Below are 15,044 nucleotides of genomic sequence, written 5' to 3'. Positions count from 1 at the left end.
GTCTGTATGCACCACGCCTCACTGTTGGAAATTAGAGTCTCAAACTTTTTGTCGAAAAGTGGACTCGCCAAAGTGTAATCCACTACGTTAGGCACATCTGGCATTATTTTGAGGGCCGAACTCTGACCGTAACTTTTTTCTGACCACAGCGATAGTTCGCGCAACCACACAGTTGTTGCAGCCGATTGTTTGGCCAAAATTTCTAAAGGCAATAGATGCAGCATGACATTAAGGAAATTTGTTCCTGTTTTGCTGAATGCGCCTGAGATACAACAACACGCCATACGCTGAACTTTGTCTAAACTTGTTGGCTGGTGAAGTGCCGGCCACCAGACTACAACACCATATAGCATCATAGGTCTAACCACTGCCGTGTATAGCCAATGCACAATTTTGGTTTTAGTCCCCACTTTTTTCCTATTGCCTTTTTGCACGATTACAAAGCTACCGTTGCTTTTCTCGCCCTTTCTTCAATATTAAGCTTAAAGATGTAGCGATGATCTGAGAGGCTGTGTTCACTTAAAACCTGCCACTCAGATATCATTTCATTCAGTTCTTGCGAGGCCAAGGTGATGTCCAAAACCTTTTGCCTGTTTTTAGTGACAAAGGTTGGGGCATCTCCCTTGTTGCAAACTACCAGATTAGTACTAGAGGTGTGCACGTGACACGAAATTGTCGTGACTCACGAAAATTTTCGTGACTCACGCTCATGGCAACGGCGTGAGTGTGCGTGAGCGTGATTAACAAACCAAAATGTCGTGCGTGAGCGTGAGTCACGAAAATATTATCTTCGTGAGTGTGCGTGAGTAAAGATTTACGCTCACAAAAATAATCCTGCTCACCAACATAAAACACTTAAGAGTTAAATTCATTTACAATTTTAGTGACACCTGGGATGTTAAGAGTGTAATAACGCTCTCGATTTTAATAATGCTCATGTTTTCAGACGCGTCGCTAAGGTAAATTACTCAAAAAATTGTTCGTGAGTCACGATATTTTTCGTAAGTCACGGTATTTTTCGTGAGTCACGACATTTTCGTGCGTGAGTGTGCGTGAATACAAATTTTCTTTTCGTGAGTGTGCGTGAGCGTGAGTCCTACCAAACAATATCGTGCGTGAGTGAGTAAGATTTTTCCGTCGTGAGTGTGCGTGAGCGTGAGTAAAATATTACTCACGTGCACACCTCTAATTAGTACGCAAAATAAACTCTATTAGCGACTCTCCCCTTGCATTAGTATCACTACTTCCCCATATACTATGATGCGCATTCGCATCGCATCCAATAATGAGTTTCGTCTAGGTTTTCAGTGACTCCTCCACTAAGGTCTTAACGGCACATGGAGGCATCTCCCTGTCATGTCCCATGTAGACTGAAGATACCGAATATTTGCATTTGGCTATTTCTAAATTGTCAACGACAGTGCCTGCATTGCACATTGAAAGAAGCAGAAACAAGTTAAGCTCGTTTTTAGAAAATATACTGCCTCGATTTACATCATTAGCAGTATACTGCAATAGTTTGAACCCCGGAGTACTTAATTCACATATTTTGTTTCTATAAATATATGGTTCTTGAATAAGAACTATATCTATGTCTCCTTTCATCAGGAGAACTTTTAAGGCAGCACATGCAGCCTTACAATGATGAAGATTTATCTGGGACCATCGAGATTTTCAACAACCGTCACACCAGCCGCTTCAATCGAGTCATCAAGAATATTCTCTTCAGAGGGTGGACTTAAAGTCCTTTTCGCCCTAGGACGCATATTTAAGCATATATGGGCAAAAGAAGTTTTTCATATAAAAATTGGATTTTTTTTTTAGTTTTGGGTGGATTATTAAATTTTTTGGCGTGGTCAAGAATTAAAGCCCTTTTCTCTCTAGGACGCTTAGTTTAGGAGATATGGGCAAAATACGTTTTTCATATAAAAACAAGTAAGGAAAGTCTAAAGTCGGGCGGGGCCGGCTATATTATACCCTGCACCACTTTGTAGATCTGAATTTTCGATACCATATCACATCCGTCAAATGTGTTGGGGGCTATATATATATAAAGGTTTGTCCCAAATACATACATTTAAATATCACTCGATCACAAGTAAGTAAAGTCTAAAGTCGGGCGGGGCCGACTGTATTATACCCTTCACCCCTATGTAGGCCAAAATTTGTGTTACCATCTCAACTACTTCACATTTGTTGGAAGCTATATTCAACCGTCGAACGGAACGGACGTGTTTTTTCAATAGCGGATAAACTCATCGTAATAGGTACCTACTAAGAATTTCAAGTGTGGTGGGATATTAAGCTACCATGCAGCGAAATTCAGTCATCCACTTGGTTGCTAAATGCAGGGCCCAGTGGACGGGTATCGACTGGAGTTATAAATTTAGGCAATGACCAAGAATTAGGCCCAATTAGTCGACCTGTAAACGGGTCGACAGGTGGCGACAGTTTGACAAGTCGTACTTTTTCTAAAGGTAGAATTACATACCATGCGTTAAATGCGTCCGATGATTGAAGAGTTGAAATTTCTCTTTGAAATCAAAAGCTCGAATAGTCTGCCGCAAACAGAAAAAATCAACCCTTCCATCAACGCACGGATTGACGCATGGTGTGTAATTCCACCTTAAGGTAACGACATCAAAAGGAGGTAATCCCTCACGAAAGAGATTCAAGAAACACAGAAATGCTTTGTTTATCCTAAAGAAGTTAGGATCAGTCGACCCAAGCACGCTGTCGGCTAAACAAAACGATTCCTTAAAATGGGCTCAAGGAATTCTTGAGGCTGGAAAAAGGGAACGATCACCGGATGAGCTGCCATCCTCCAAAAGGGATCAAAGATCGTTTGCCTCAGTTGCTAAAGACAGCCTTGTGATGGCTACCATTAATAAAGGAGCATTGGATGGTATGGTTTCAAAGCAAAAATGGGGGAAATTGAGAATGCTCTGTCTGTCGTCTACTCACAGGTGCTGGAAAAGTTTCCCGGTCCAGATCCTCGACACCAAGAGGCTGGTTGGTATCAAGGACGATTTAAGCTAGTCGCATTTGAGGACCAGAGGTCTATAGTATGTTTTAAAGCTCCTCTGATACTAATTGGTGAAGTTTGGGAAGGAGCTGCTCTAGAGTTAGTCGAGAAGAAAGACATACCGGCTAGACCTAGAGCACATGCGTGGATACCTGCAAGCCCTTCTGACCCTGAATCTATTTTAAATAGACTGAAACGATGCAATCCAGATCTTCCAACAGCTGATTGGAAGGTTGGCCGTTTGGATGAAGTGGATGGACCAAGACGGCATGTAGTGTTTATATTGAACACTCAGTCTTTGCCACATCTAGCAAAGTCCCAGGGCCGTGTTTGTTATGGCTTTCATTATATCCAAATGAAGGTATATAAAAAGATCAGCTAAAGGATTCAGAAATGGACAAGCCTCTGTCTGAATCAGAAGTAAGTGGATCCTCTTGCGAAGTCGAGGGAGATACCAAAGTTGAAGACATGGATAGACACCGTATGCGAGAGGAGGTTTCTATTGCCATAGAACACACCAAAGTTGAACCTATGGTTATTGCGAGAGTCACAGAGATCTCTCAAGAGGACATTCTTGATGACTCGATTGAAGCGGTTGATGTGATGGTTGTTGAAAATCTCTATGGTCCTACGGATCCTCCAGATAGGTTAGGTTAGGTTAGGTTAAAGTGGCAGCCCGATTAAATTTCAGGCTCACTTAGACTATTCAGTCCATTGTGATACCACATTTAACTAAAAGTACCTATTACATATGGGCACTTCTAGTCTTAACCACTGAACCTTCTCTATTATTAACTTTTGTGGAACCAACCAGATTGCTCCAAAAACATTAACAAACTGCTTAAGTTAACGTTTTCCAGGTCAGCCAGTAATCTAAAGCTATATGCTCCTAAAATTCGCTTACGCCATACACAAAAAGCCGGACACTCACACAAGAAGTGTTTAATTGATTCCTTTTCCTCCACGTCATGACAGCTTATACAATAGTCTTTATACTTCGCACCTATAGTTTTTGCAAATTCGCCTATCAGGCAGCGACCCGTTATGACAGCTTATACAATAGTCTTTATACTTCGCACCTATAGTTTTTGCATATTCGCCTATCAGGCAGTGACCCGTTATAGCAGATATTAGGAGTGCTATCTGACGCCTTGAGAACACTAGCATATCTAGTGTGCGGTTTAAGTTTAAATGGGGCCATATTTGCTTGGTGTCGTTACAACCCTTGCAATTTTCCCATCGAATATTGGCCATCATAACAGCCTTCTCACGCAGTAAGAGCTTGCAGGTGGCCAGAGGCATACCAACAGATTCTAGTTCCCCTGGAATATGTAAGGTAGTTCCTAGCCTTGCTAACACATCTGCTTCACAGTTCCCCGGTATGTTCCTATGACCAGGCACCCATATTATGTGAATATTGTACTGCTCAGCCATCTCGTTGAGAGATTTGCGGCAGTCTATGGCCGTTTTTGAGTTAAGGAACACAGAGTCCAAGGATTTTATTGCAGGTTGACTGTCTGAGTATATATTAATGCCAATATTTTTTGGAACATTACTTCTCAGCCAATTCACCACCTCTCTTATTGCCAATATTTCAGCCTGAAAAACACTACAGTGATTAGGTAATCTTTTCGCTATTCGAATTTCCAGATCTTTAGAATATACTTCGAACACCACCTGTCCATTCAATTTGGAGCCATCAGTATAGAAATCTATATATCTTTTATTCCCCGGGGTCTGTGTACACCACGCCTCACTGTTGGGAATTAGAGTTTCAAACTTTTTGTCGAAAAGTGGTTTTGCCAGGGTGTAATCCACTACGTTAGGCACATCTGGCATTACTTTGAGGACCGAACTATGACCGTACATTTTTTCCGACCACAGCGATAGCTCGCGCAACCGCACAGCCGTTGTTGCAGCTGACTGTTTGGCCAAAATGTCTAAAGGCAATAGATGTAGCATGACATTAAGGGAGTCTGTTCCTGTCTTACTAAATGCGCCTGAGATACATAAGCTCGCCATACGCTGAACTTTATCTAAACAAGTCGGTTTCTGAAGTGCCGGCCACCAGACTACAACACCATATAACATTATAGGTCTAACCACTGCCGTGTATAGCCAATGCACAATTTTTGGTCTTAGTCCCCACTTTTTCCCTATTGCCTTTTTGCACGAGTACAAAGCTACCGTGGCTTTTCTCGCCCTCTCTTCAATATTAAGCCTAAAATTCAGCTTCCTGTCCAAAATAACGCCAAGGTATTTTGCACACTCACCAAAGGGAATTTCAGTACCCCCAAAGGAAATGGGCCTAACCGTGGGAGTTTTGCGATCTTTGCAGTACATGACTATTTCTGTCTTTGCTGGATTTACACCAAGACCATTATCTTTCGCCCATTTCTCAGTCATCCGGAGAGCTCTCTGTATAATATCTCTGATTGTGGATGGGAATTTCCCCTGACTGCTAGCGCCACATCATCTGCGTATGCCACCACTTTTATCCTTTCTTTTTCTAGAGAAACCAGAAGGTTGTTTATAGCAACATTCCAAAGAAGAGGTGATAGAACTCCTCCTTGGGGAGTGCCTCTGTTCACATACCTTTGTATGTTTGCTTGCCCTAGTGTGGCTGAAATACGTCTCTTCATTAGAAGTTCGTCTAACAGCCTAAGAATACCTGGATCAACATTCAGAGTTGTCAGTCCATTTAATATCGAGCTCGGATAGATATTATTGAACGCCCCTTCGATGTCTAGAAACGCCACGATTGTGTATTCTTTGACAGATAGTGAGCTTTCAATAAAGCTGACCAGTTCATGCAATGCGGTCTCAGTAGACCTGCCCTTCGAGTATGCATGCTGTCGTTTCGAGAGCATACCTGAATCCACGGTAGTTCTAAGATACATGTCTATCATCCTCTCCAGGGTCTTAAGTAGGAATGAGGATAAGCTGATTGGTCGGAAATCCTTCGCACTCGAGTGAGATGCTTTTCCTGCTTTAGGTATGAAGACGACTTTTGTTTCCCTCCACTTTTCTGGAATATATGCTAAGTTTACACATTGTTTATATATCACCGTCAACCAGGGGATAATTCTTCCAGCCACTGCCTGTAACTCCGCCGGAGTAATTCGATCAGGTACGGGGGATTTGAATGGTCCAAAGCTATTTAAAGCCCATTTTATTCTAGATTCCGACACAATTTCCTCGATAGGAAATGATCGCTGAGCCTCTGTTACACCGCCGGAACATGGTTCAACCGTCTGATTTCCAGGGAAGTGTGTGTCCAAAAGTACCTCCAACGTCTCCTCACTGGACGTTGTCCAATTTCCCTCCGATGTTTTAATGAAACCTGGAGCGGTGTTAGTGGATGCTAGTACCTTCCGTAGTCTGGAAGCCTCTGACGTATTCTCAATACTGCTACAGTAATCATCCCAAGAGTTTTGTTGAGACCTTCTCAGTTCTCGTTTATATTCTCTCAGATTCATCTTGTAAGTGTCCCAATCCTCCGGAGCTCTTGTGGACTTTGCTTTGTTAAAGAGCTTCCTGCAGGATTTCCTCATATTACTTAACTCCGTAGTCCACCATGGCGGCCGATTTTTTCCCCTTGGCTTTCCTCTAGGGCATGCAGCTTTCAGTGAAATGTTGAAGGCCTTAGTAATCCGCTCCACTGCGTGTTCGATATCTTGCACAGTGCCCATATTTGTCTCCGGCACTTCCGGTATCATCAAATTGAACGATTCCCTATACCTATTCCAATCAGCTTTCCTAACATTTGGCGGAAATATGGTCTTTGAAGTACGAACAGCCAATCTGAAACTGATGTAGCGATGATCTGAGAAGCTATGTTCCCTCAAAACTTGCCACTCAGATATCTTATCATTCAGTTCCGGAGAGGTCAACGTTACGTCCAAAACCTCTTGTCTGTTCCTGGTGACGAAGGTTGGTGCATCTCCCTTATTGCAAAATACCAGGTTAGTACGCAAAATAAACTCTATTAGCGACTCTCCCCTTGCATTAGTATCACTACTTCCCCAAATACTATGATGTGCATTTGCATCGCATCCCATAATGAGTTTTGTCTTTGTTTTTAGTGACTCCTCAACTAAGGTCTTAACGGCACAGGGTGGCATATCCCTATCATGTCCCATGTAGACCGAAGATACCCAATATTTGCATGTGGATATCTCTAGACTGGCTACGACAGTGTCTGCATTGCTCAATGATGGAAGCAGAAACAAGTTTAGTTCGTTTTTAGCAATTATACATGCTCGATTTATATCGTTACCGGTATTATGCAAAATTTTGAAACCCGAAGTGCTTAATTCACAGATCTTGTTCTTATATATGTATGGTTCTTGAATAAGAACTATATCTATGTCTCCTTTCATCAGGAGAACTTTTAAGGCAGCACAAGCGGCCTTACAATGGTGAAGATTTATCTGGAGGAACCGTAGAACCATCCAAATTTTCAACCACCATCACATCAGCCGCTTCAATTGAGTCATCAAGGGCTTCCTCTTCACAGATATCGGTGACTCTCGCAACAATCCGCGGTTCAGCTTTGGTGAGGCTTGAGCCTGTAGAAACTTCCCGCATATGATTTTCGCCATAGTCTGTAGGTTTTATGTCTCCTTCGGCTTCGCTAGGAGATTTTTTCACTGCTGACTCTACCGGAGGCTTGTCCGTTTCGGTATCCTTTGGCTGATCGCTTTTGTATACCTCCAGATAAATCTTCATCATTGTAAGGCTACATATGCTGCCTTAAAAGTTCTCCTGATGAAAGGGGACATAAATATAGTTTTTATTCAAGAACCATATGTTTATAGAAACAAAATATGTGAATTAAGTACTCCGGGGTTCAAACTATTGCAGTATACTGGTAATGATGTAAATCGAGCCTGTATAATTGCTAAAAACGAGCTCAACTTGTTTCTGCTTCCTTCAATGTGCAATGCAGACACTGTCGTTGCCAGTTTAGAAATAGTCAAATGCAAATATTGGGTATCTTCGGTCTACATGGGACATGACAGGGAGATGCCTCCATATGCCGTTAAGACCTTAGTGGAGGAGTCACTGAAAACGTAGACGAAACTCATTATGGGATGCGATGCGAATGCGCATCATAGTATATGGGGAAGTAGTGATACTAATGCAAGGGGAGAGTCGCTAATAGAGTTTATTTTGCGTCCTAAACTGGTAGTTTGCAACAAGGGAGATGCCCCAACCTTTGTCACTAAAAACAGGCAAGAGGTTTTGAACATCACCTTGGCCTCGCAAGAACTGAATGAAATGATATCTGAGTGGCAGGTTTTAAGTGAACACAGACTCTCAGATCATCGCTACATCTTTAAGCTTAATATTGAAGAAAGGGCGAGAAAAGCAACGGTAGCTTTGTAATCGTGCAAAAAGGCAATAGGAAAAAAGTGGGGACTAAAACCAAAATTGTGCATTGGCTATACACGGCAGTGGTTAGACCTATGATGCTATATGGTGTTGTAGTCTGGTGGCCGGCACTTCACCAGCCAACAAGTTTAGACAAAGTTCAGCGTATGGCGTGTTGTTGTATCTCAGGCGCATTCAGCAAGACAGGAACAAATTTCCTTAATGTCATGCTGCATCTATTGCCTTTAGACATTTTGGCCAAACAATCAGCTGCAACAACGGATGTGTGGTTGCGCGAACTATCGCTGTGGTCAGAAAAAAGTTACGGTCAGAGTTCGGTCCTCAAAATAATGCCAGATGTGCCTAACGTAGTGGATTACACTTTGGCGAGTCCACTTTTCGACAAAAAGTTTGAGACTCTAATTCCCAACAGTGAGGCGTGATGCATACAGACCCCGGGGAATAAAGAATATATAGATTTCTGCACTGATGGCTCCAAATTGGATGGACAATTGGGTTTCGGAGTATATTCTAATGATCTGGAACTTCAAATAGCGAAAAGATTACATAATCACTGTAGTGTTTTTCAGGCTGAAATATTAGCAATAAGAGAGGTGGCGAATTGGCTGAGAAGTAATGTTCCAAAAAATGTGGGCATTAATATATACTTAGACAGTCAACCTGCAATAAAATCCTTTGACTCTGTGTTCCTCAACTCGAAAACGGCCATCGACTGCCGCAAATCTCTCAATGAGATGGCTGAGCAGTACAATATTCACCTAATATGGGTGCCTGGCCATAGGAACATACCGGGGAACTGCGAAGCGGATGAATTGGCAAGGCTAGGTTCTACCTTACATATTCCAGGGGAACTAGAATCTGTTGGTATGCCCCTGGCTACCTGCAAGCTTATGCTGCGTGAGAAGGCTGTTATGATGGCAAATGTTCGATGGGAGAATTGCAAGGGTTGTAACGACACCAAGCAAATATGGCCCCATTTAAACTTAAAGCGCACACTAGATATGCTAGTGTTCTCGAGACGTCAGATATCACTCCTGATATCTGCTATAACGGGTCGCCGCCTGATAGGCGATTTTGCAAAAACTATAGGCGCGAAGTATAATGACTATTGTATGAGCTGTCATGATGTGGAGGAAAAGGAATCAATTAAACATCTCTTGTGTGAGTGTCCTGCACTTTGTGTAAAGCGCAAGCAACTTTAAGGAGCATATAGCTTCAGATTACTGGCGGATCTGGAAAACGTTAACTTAAGCAGTCTGCTAGTGTTGGTTCAACAAAGAAAAATAATCAAGAAGGTTCAGCGGTTGAAACTAGAAATGTCCATATGTAATAGGTAATTTTAGTTAATGTGGTATCACAATGGACTGAATAGTCTAAGTGAGCCTGAATCTTAATCGCGCTGCCACTTTAACCTGACCTAGCACACTCACCAAAGGGAATTTCAATACCTCCTAAGGATAGGGGCTTAGCCGTGGGAGTTTTGCGATAATTGCAGAACATGACTAATTCTGTCTTTGCAGGATTTACTCCATGACCATTCTCAGTCATCCGGAGGGCTCTCTTTATAATATCTCTGATTGTGGATCGGAATTTTCCCCTGACTGCTAGAGCCACATCGTCTGCGTATGCCACCACTTTTATCCTTTCTTTTTCTAGGGAAACCAGAAAGTTGTTTATAGCAACATTTCAAAGAAGAGGTGATAGAACTCCTCCTTGGGGAGTGCCTCTGTTCACATACGTTTGTATGTTTGCTTGTCCTAGTGTGGCCGAAATACGTCTCCTCATTAGCAGTTCGTCTAGCAGCCTAAGTATACTTGGATTAACATTCAGAGTTGCCAGTTCATTTAATATAGAGCTCGGATTGACGTTATTGAATGCCCCCTCGATGTCTAGAAATGCCACGATTGTGTATTCTTTGACAGATAGTGAGCTTTTAATAAAGCTGACTAGTTCATGCAAAGCGATTTCAGTAGACCTGCCCTTCGAGTATGCATGTTGTCGTTTCGAGAGCAAACATGAATCGACGCTAGTTCTAAAATAAATGTCTATCATCGTCTCTCGAGTCTTAAGTAGGAATGAGGATAAGCTGATTGGTCGGAAATCCTTCTCCCTCGAGTGAGATGCTTTTCCCGCTTTAGGTATGAAACGACTTTTGTTTCCCTCCACTTTTCTGGAATATATGCTAAGTTTATACATCCTTTATATATCAACGTCAACCAGGGGATAAATTTGTCATTCACTGCTTGTAACTCCGCCGGAGTAATTCCATAAGGTCCTGGGGATTTGAATGGCCCAAAGCTATTTAACGCCCATTTTATTCTAGATTCCGATACAATTTCCTCGGTCAGAAATGGCTGCTGAGCCACTGTGACACCGCCAGAATACGGTTCAACCGTCTGATTTCCAGGAAAATGTGTGCCCAATAGTGCCTCCAGCGTCTCCTCACTGAACGTTGTCCAATTGCCCTACGATGTTTTAATGAAACCTGGAGCGGAGTTAGTGAATGCTAGTACCATCCGTAGTCTGGAAGCTCGGACGTATTCTCAATACTGCTGCAGTAAACATTCCAAGAGTTATGCTGAGCATTTCTCAGTTCTCGCTTGTATCCTCTCAGATTCTTCCTGTAAGCGTCCTATTTCTCAGAAGCTGTTGTGGGCTTTGCTTTATTAAAGAGCTTTCTGCAGGATTTCCTCATATTACTTAACTCCGTAGACCACCATGGTGGTCGATTTTTCCCCCTTGGCTTCCCTCTAGGGCTTTCATTGAGATGTTGAAGGCCTTAGTTGTTGTTGTTGTAACAGTTTATTGTGATCTCATCCATTTCATGTTATACGCTTGGTACATCAGTTTGTTGGCAGATCAAGGAACTCTGCGACTAAGGTGGGGTGTGTCCAGAGTGATCTGGTGGTAAGTCGGGTTGGTTTGGCTGGGCAAGAGAAAAGATGACGCGTGTCGTGTGGCCCTTGGTTGCAAATTGGACAAACGTCAGCTACGCTGCTATCAATCACCGATAAGTAGGAATTGAGGCGGCTGCACTTGCCTGATCTTATTTGGGCCAAAACTACCCTAGTCTGCCGTGGGAGGTCTCTTTCCTCTGGTGCTATGGGCGGTGGTCGGACTCCAAGAACAGGATTAACCTTGTAGCTTCTCACCGCTTCAGCTACAGTATCCTCATGAATCCTGTTCAAACCTGCCTGGTACGCTGCTTGATCTAGAGGCTCTCTTTTATAGCGCTGGATCTCGTGCTCTAGATTATGTATATCAACCCTTACGTTCCTGGGTGGTGGTTGTGTATCCATAAGATGGTGGTTTGGATGATTACTGCGATAACAACCCAGGAGATACTGCTTTGACAACATGTAGTTGTGTCTTCGCGCAGGGATGATCTTTGTCTCCACATAAAGGTGATCCAGGGGTGTGCTGCGGAGACACCCAGTCGCAGTTCTAAGAGCAGCGTTCTGGCAGGTTTGTATGTTATTCCGCTGCGTATCACTGGTCTGCGGTGTCCACACTGGCGCTGCATAGTTTACCACTGACCGGCCAATTGCCTTATAAGTAGTTAGCAAGGTTTCTTTGTCCGCACCCCAAGTACTGCCGGCTAGTGACTTGAGGACCTTGTTTCTACCACGGAGCTTATTACAAATTGCAGTGGCATGGGCAGATGACCTAAAAAGGCTGTCGAATGTGACCCCAAGAATCTTGGGGTAATTTGTGGTCGGAATTATTACTCCATCGACTCTGATATTCAACTGCCTGCGCACTTCTGCCGTCCATGTAGTAAATAGTGTGGCTGAGGATTTGGTGGGGGATATCCTCAAGTTTCTCGCAGTGAAATAACTGGAAAGATTAGCTATGTAGAAGTTCAACCGATCGCAAATGTCATCAACATTGCGCACAGATGGCAAGATTGTACAGTAATCCGCATATGATACAATCTCGACGCCGTCAGGAGGGGGTGGAATCGAGGACATGTAGAGGTTAAACAGTGCCGGAGATATCACCCCACCTTGGGGAACTCCCTGTTTAACTCTACGCGGTCTTGACTTTCTGTCCCTAAATTCCACGTACGACTGGCGTCCACACATATAATTCAGCACCCAACGTTTCGCTCCTGTCGGTAGGGACGTATTCTCGATGTCCTCAAATAATGTGGCATGGTTGACCGTATCGAATGCTTTCGATAGGTCAAGCGCCACGAGGACCGTCCTATGACACGGCCTGGGCTGGTTAAGTCCCTTATTAATATGTGTCGAAATGGCATGTAAGGCTGTTGTCGTACTATGTACCTTACGGAATCCATGTTGATGGTGGGCAGCTGGAAAATTCTCCACAAGGCTGGGGAGGAGTAATGCCTCAAGTGTCTTGGCTACTGGCGAAAGAAGGGATATCGGTCTGTACGATTCACCTTTGCTCGAATCTTTGCCCGGTTTCAGTAGTGGAATCACCCTTCCCATTTTCCAGACATCGGGTATAATGTGTGATTCCAAAGACAAATTGAGGAGTCTGGTCAGGTACTCAACTCCCAGTATTCCCAGATGCTTCAGCATTAGCATTGAAATTCCGTCAGGGCCCAGCGCCTTAGATGGTTTCGCGTACACGACGGGTGGCTCTCCTTTTCGCTCTATCACTCTCGGGATGCTCGACAAACTGTCGGTTGAAGTATTTGGCGCACCTCTTCGGATCAGTCACAGTCACGTCGCCAAATGTGACTGAAATCCCATCATCCCTTGTGGAGGGGTTCGAGAGGGCTCTAACTGTTGACCACAATTTACCAGTTCCTGTTCCTAAGTTACATTGCTTCAGGTGCTCTAACTAAGTGTTCCGCTTATGCTCGTCGACAATCTTACTAATTTAGTTCTCTGATTCTAGGATCAGCAGGGTTAGCACGACGGCGTTCATCACGCTCGTCTGCGAGTCCCGCCGCTTCGGCTGGGAAGTTGGGCCTCACTTGGGCAATTCGACCAGCGGGTATGAAGCGAGCGGCTGCTGCGTTGATGATGTCCCGGAACTCCCTCTGGGCAACATGAACATGTGAGGGGGACGGGAGCTCACTGAAGCGGCGATCGGTGTATTCTCTGAAGCCTTCCCAGTTGGCTTTCTTTTGATTAATAAACGTCCGGCGTTCAGAGGTTATGAAATCGGAGGGTCGGTTGATGGTGAGAATTATGGGGAGGTGGTCCGAACCCAATGAAATGACGGGTTGCCAGGAGACGTCATTTATCAGACCAGGCGATGCTAACGATAAATCTGGCGAACTGCTGCAGTCACCCATAATTCTCGTGGGGGCCTCTTCGTTCACCGTGCAAAATGTGGAGTCGTCTATCTGCTCTGCCAAAGCTATGCCTCTCTGGTCATTACCCAGGAGAGAATGCCAAAGTTCATGGTGGGCATTAAAATCTCCTAGAACCAATCGGTTATGCCCGCTCAACAACCACTCAATGTTTGGGCTATAACCAGGAGCACAGCTACCAACCGGCGGTATGTACACATTGTATAGCTCTATCTCGGCAGCCCCACACTTAACTGCTACCCCCATACATTCCATGTACGGGTCATTAGTGTCTAGCACAAGCGTGATAGGTCTATACTGCACGGAACGGTGTAATATGAAAGCCAGGCCACCGCCTCCATTTCTTGTGCGATCCTTCCGTAGGACATTGTACCCATCACAATGTCGTAGGCTGCAGGTGGGATTCAGCTTTGTTTCCTGGATCGCCGCGACCCTTATCCTTTTCCGATTCATAAAGTCTACGATCTCACTAATCTTACCACGGAGCCCGTTGCAATTAAATTGCAAAAATGATGCACTCTCCGGAACTGGTACAACAATATTCGGTGTAAGATGCTGCGGCGGAGAATATTGTTGTGCGGGAGAAGTCGGTGGGGTCACATAATCAGATGACCCACTGCTGCTGTCATTGGCACAGCATCCTGCCACGAAGTCAGTTTGACTATACTCCCGCAGCGATGTTAGGCCGGAGCAGTTCCGAAAGTGCACCCATTCCATGCACCGGTTACACCTCACCGAAACCGAGCGATGGTGAATTCGATTTCGGCAGACGGCACAGTACCATGGTCCGGGGTTTTCCCGGCTCGGACCAAAAGCAGGCGGAGAAGGCTCCCCGGGATGCACCTTCTCCAACACGAAAAAACGGACGAGACAACACGTACACTGAGGTGGCAGCCGCTGGCCGATGGTTGGTATCCATCGGGTCAATCCGGTGCGTAGAACCCGCCGCCGTGCGATTGGAGATTGAAGGCCTTAGTAATACGCTCTACTGCGTGTTCGATATCTTGCACAGAACGATTCCCTATACCTATTCCAATCAGCTTTCCTAACATTTGGCGGAAATATTGTCTTTGAAGTACGAACAGCCAATTTGAAACTGATGTAGCGATAATCTGAGAAGCTATGTTCCTCAAAAGTTGCCACTCAGATATCTTATCAATCAGTTCCGGAGAGCCCAATGTGACGTCCAACACCTCTTGCCTGGTTTTGGTGACGAAGGTTGGTGCATCTCCCTTATTGCAAACTACCAGGTTAGTACGTAAAAAAACATCTATTAACGACTCTCTCCTTGCATTAGTATCACTACTTCCCCAAATACTTGTGTGCAGTTGC

This window comes from Haematobia irritans, chromosome 4, assembly GCF_050003625.1.
Source record: "Haematobia irritans isolate KBUSLIRL chromosome 4, ASM5000362v1, whole genome shotgun sequence".
NCBI classification, from domain to species: domain Eukaryota; kingdom Metazoa; phylum Arthropoda; class Insecta; order Diptera; family Muscidae; genus Haematobia; species Haematobia irritans.
Note: the sequence above shows the minus strand (reverse complement) of the source record.